Genomic DNA, 5,460 nt, shown 5'->3' with positions numbered 1-5,460 from the left:
AGCTATGTCACATGATGTCAGAACACAAGTTCCCATCCCTCTGATTTAATTTAATAGACAAAACTAATTTATGTAGGGAAGAGTATGATTAAAAAAAAAACTAAAAAACAATAGACACAACAGATTCTACTAGCGGTTCCCTTTTTTTATTTTATAACGTATCTAATCCGGACATCTTCATATGAAATTATTCTTTCAGAGTAGGTTTATGGGAAAAGGTGTGCAGGCATTTGCATTAAACAAATGAGGTTCCAATTTACAAAGGAAGACTCGCACTAAACTCTGACGCATACTAAACTCTGAATGGTGTGTGTGTTTTTTATGGTAAAAGACATACGCCACATTTAAGTCTTCGCTGTTTCAGGGTTGCATCATTATGCTGTAATTAGCACCGCTTCCTTAGCAAAAAAAACGTAGCATATACAAACAACTCTTAGCACGTCTTAGTTCTTCCCTAGTTACTATATTACATTGTGACTCGAGGGTGTTATCAAGCTGGATTATTCTTAAAAAATGTGGTAAAACCTAAAGCGAAAGTATGTTAATGACAAATTTTTTCATGTAACTCTTATATGGGGGGAAAAAAAAACTACCGCTGACATGAGGCTGCACAGTGAAAAGTTAGTAGCACATTTTCTTTGTAGTAAAAGGGGTTTTATACCATGACGTTTGTATTCTTTCCCCATTTTGCTGCTCCTGCTTCTTAACAGTCAAAAAACATGTTAAGTGACAATGTGTGCATGCATGCTTATGTGTTGTCCATGTTTTCAAATTAACTATAGTCTAAGAGCTCAGGCTGGTCACCGAGAATAGATTGATTTAATTACTACAAATTTACATTAAATTACAATATATTTGCATTTTATAGAATTGCAGCTATCAGAATATGTCAAAGCAAGCTAAGGTGTACTCAAGCAACAGCGCCCTCTCGAGTCAAATAATATATTGCAAAACAGACCCAACATGCATACATAACATGTATAATAAACTAATGTCAAAATTTAAACATTGCTTATTTAGTTACCCAGATTATATTTTTCAGCCCACTCTTTGGTGGGCTAGATCCAGTTTCTGAGAGTTGAAAACTTTATCCATTATTCTGGGCCAAAGCCATATTGAACTCTTGTGTTTAATTAATCCAAACCAAGATTTGATTCAGGACTGGGTCAGGAAAGGAACCTAACCTGGGTTGTTTTCCTACCGTGCAATGTTTAGAGTTCATCTTCATCAACATAATTTATGTTACCTTGTTAAAAAGTCTGCTTGTGCTTTGCCACATGCGATTGCCCACACTGGTGTAATTTTAGGATTCATGTAACCACTGCAGTTCTTCCCATCAGTACTTAGGGATGTTTCTAAATGTTCTCTGAATTATTCTGTCTCCCACAAGTTTGATCCTGGAGAGAAAAAGCACATGGCTCAAATCTTGATAGGTTCTTTGCTTTTGCAGCCCACATGATTGCATCAGAATATTTTGACTTCACACCACTGGAATTTCATCATTTGGCCTAACAACATTTATAAATAACTGTTTTGCAGAATAAAATAACACTTAAAAACAAATTGTCTGTTTATTTCACATGTTTCTGTAACTGGAAATTGAATTCTTGACAAATAGTAAAGTCTAAACATGTTTCTCTTTTTTATGTTTTGTCCTTGCTGAAATCTGGTTGCATAAAAAGTGCCTGTTCACAGATATTATACATAGAGAAGTACGTCGAATCTACAGTCAGTCTACATAGAATACGCACCATAACGAATATCTTCTCAACACAATCTGCATTTTCTGTTTCTTAGAATTGCATTCCTGTTGAATGATTTTGCAACTATCCTCTTTATTGTAACATACAATAAGATAAGCTAATATTTCATTTCTCCACGTCTTACTAGAGTAATTCATGAGCTTCATAAGATAAAATATTTTTAGTCCCAGGTAATGTACACCATCAGTATAGCAGCAGTTAACAGCAAGGAAACAAAAATCAAAAGGTCAAGCTAAAAACGGTTTGTGAGAGAAGTCAAGAAACTGTGAAGACACTTCTGGAGGTAGCAAATACTCCAGGTCTGGATAACAGTTCTGTGGAACGACGACAAGGGCAACCTGTCAGGCAGAGTAAAAAACAGAGTAAAATTATAATAAAAAAAACCAATACTTCAAGCTGGAACAGAGATATTCAACTGTGGAGAAAATAAGTTCAGAGGTAAAACAAAATGGAATGCAAGTGGAAGAAAGCACTTTATTAAAATGAAATGGTAAGTACAGCTCCTCCCTTTTTTCTTGCTGGTTAAGTCACAGACAGTGTTTCAGTAGATTTCCTACCACAAAGCTGTCTCAGATTAGTTCTGATAATAAAGACCTTGCCACCTAAATATTTCCTGCCTGCTGCCTCGATGCCCTTCAATTAGCTTTTTCTACAAAACATTAATTATTCAGCCTCTGACAACTGAACTGATCCACTTTGATAATTCCAAGAAAGTGTATTTCCAATAATATTTTACCTCTACAAATTATGTATTAATAATGTAGAACAGAAAGCTGTCAGTTGACTTCAATGCTCACTCTCTTGTACCAAATAATTTCAATTAAAATATAATCTGCAAACAAATTATGAAATGCAATCCAAATCCCTTGGAGCTGCATGCATAATCCTCCTGTACCAGTATTTACATCAGTAAGTTAACAATTTTGATGCATGACTAACAGTAATATATTGTCTTGCAAAAATATTTTAGCTTTTTCCCATTTTATTGTTATGACAAGAAAGCTGTGTACAACAGTGTTGTGCATGAAGATGAAGTACCGGTATATAGAAAAGGAAAGATAGTTTTGAAGAAAACATTTCAATGACTCTGTTCACTTACACAATAACCCTAACCCTGAGTCAAAACTATGTTCAACTACATTTTCCTGCAAAAATAGTAACGTGGATATTGATTTCTTGCTCTACCAGTCATCTACATTTAAAAAATAAGGCTTTTTCCCCATTTCTGCTTTTGGAAATAGCTCACGCTCAGTCCTGTTCTTGCCAAAGAGTCATATTGTATTTAACTTGAGACTTTGACTAGGCCATTAAACCACATACATGTGTAGCTCCAGCCATCTGTGTGGTGTCGAAGATGCAGATGCCATCATATTATACTTTTTTCACACTCCTTATTTTCCAAATAGGTCAGAAAGCTGAAGTCTGCTCCTCTGAGATCCTCGGTCTCATCTGACCTGTGGATCTCTCTTCCAGAGCAACCATGAACATCAGATTAGATGGACAGTCATGATTTGAACACTGGATTGTGAGATTTTGAAAGCATGGGAATATCTGCACAACTTTATTACTGACATCTCTGCTGTTTTCATTGATCTCCTTGATGCTGGTTATTCACTAACCATTCCTCCAACAAACATGAAGCCTTTACAAAATAAGATGCATTTATACAAAGATTAAATTACATAGTTTCCAGCTTTTTGCAGTTTTAGAACCCGATGTCATTTTTCTTTTACTTTGTAATTTTCCACTACTTTGTGTTAGTTTTTCAAAAAAAGTCCCAATAAGAAATATTACCTTTTGTGGTTATAATGTAATAAAACAAAGAAAATCTTCAAGGGGTATAAATCCTTTTGCAAGACACTGCACATTTTACTTTGTACTGTATCAACCCACTCCATCCTTTTGTTCACAAAGCATATTGTTACTGCAGATGACCTTATATAGTGAGAGTTTGGTAAAACGTGAAGAAAAACAAAGACATGAACAAAGCGATGTAATCACTTTTTTTTATGTTTTATTTGAACTATCGGTTCTCATCTTATGACAACCTGCACTTCACTTTGAAAGAGCTTTTATATAAGAACTGAACACTAGTAAGGTGCTAATACACTTCAATAGTGTCCTTCCAGATTCAGTACTTTTAAGATTCTTGCAGAATACTTAAGCAAATTCAAAAGTTAAATTTGAATATATTTGGTGAGATTATATTCTGATCTTAAAACTTTCCAGTGGAATGTAGCAGGGCAATAAATCCACAGAAAATTAAAGAAAGTAATCACGTGGACACATTATTATATTATAACAGTGCAGCATTTGAAATAGACTCAGTCTTGTTATATTAGAATGTTCAAGTGTATGTTTTTCTTTTCTCTGTAATGCCTATGTAAAAGCTGTACTTTTGTATAACAGTTTTCTGCCTAAGAAGCACCTGTCTCTAAAATATAAACTCTAGATTTGGTTTTATTTCTTTCCTGCAGTCATGCTTAGAAGCCCCTCACTTATTCACCCACTGTCTGCCACATAACAGAAATCTGTGATGCATGCCTTCATAGAAAAACAAAATAACCCTTGACTGTTTTAACATGTCATACAGACGTCCATGGAGAGAAGAATGAAAAAAGCAAGAAAATAAATCTGGTTAAATTGTGATTCTTCAAATTTGAGTGCAAATAATGCATTACAAATGCAAAACCTCTCAAAATTTTTTCTGGCTGGTGAAATAAGAGGGGCTTAGAGGTTGGACTTCCTGCTCTTTGCAAACAACAGCTGTGAATTTATCACTGCACAGCTGTTCCCTCAGTGAGATGAATCTTTAACAGTGTCTCCTACCAGCACCTACATGAGTTAGTTACACTGAGTTCTATTTCTAATATTCGTGTCAGCAGTCATATGTTGGTGACCATGTGCATCACATACAGCATCAATTATGATGCACTTTACACAAGCAACACTAATCAAAGTATCTCTGCACTGAAAGAAAAATTAATTAAAAGGACATGATTGTATTTTGTCATGAATCAAGAGTAAACTTTGAAACAGTGAACAGCCAGCCGAGTATGCAGTGGGGATAAAAGGACTCATTCAAACAGAGCTGAGAAGATGAAGGAGCACCAGCATTCTTTGAATGCATTGATCTTTAATTAAAACTCTAATGTGGCTGCAGTTATGTGACCAATGTTTTTTGTGGGATTTAAGCATTGTGTCCACAAATATCTAATTAAAAGCAAGAGTAATTAGGTAGGATCAATTATTTTGTCAGTCAAATTGTCTCAGACCCCAGCAATACTGCTCCAGATATTTTCTTAATATCTATTTTTTGGGGGACAGTTACGAGGAGGGTATGTTCATCTAAACACTTTGTGGGACTGCAATCAGAGCTGTTGTAATACCCATCTGGCACCACAAGGTGGGGAAAACATCCATCCATCCATCCATCCATCCATCTATCTATTTTCTGTTCACCCTTGTTCCTAAAAGGGTCAGGAGGGTTGCTGGTGCCAATCTCCAGCTACGTTCCGGGCGAGAGGCGGGTTCACCCTGAACAGGTCGCCAGTCTGTCGCAGGGCAACACAGAGAGAGACAGGACACACAACCATTCACACACACACACTCACACCTAGGGAGAATTTAGAGAGACCAATTAACCTGACGGTCATGTTTTTGGACTGTGGGAGGAAGCCGGAGAACCCGGAGAGAA

This window comes from Gambusia affinis, linkage group LG07 (assembly GCF_019740435.1).
Source record: "Gambusia affinis linkage group LG07, SWU_Gaff_1.0, whole genome shotgun sequence".
Lineage (NCBI taxonomy): Eukaryota > Metazoa > Chordata > Actinopteri > Cyprinodontiformes > Poeciliidae > Gambusia > Gambusia affinis.
Note: the sequence above shows the minus strand (reverse complement) of the source record.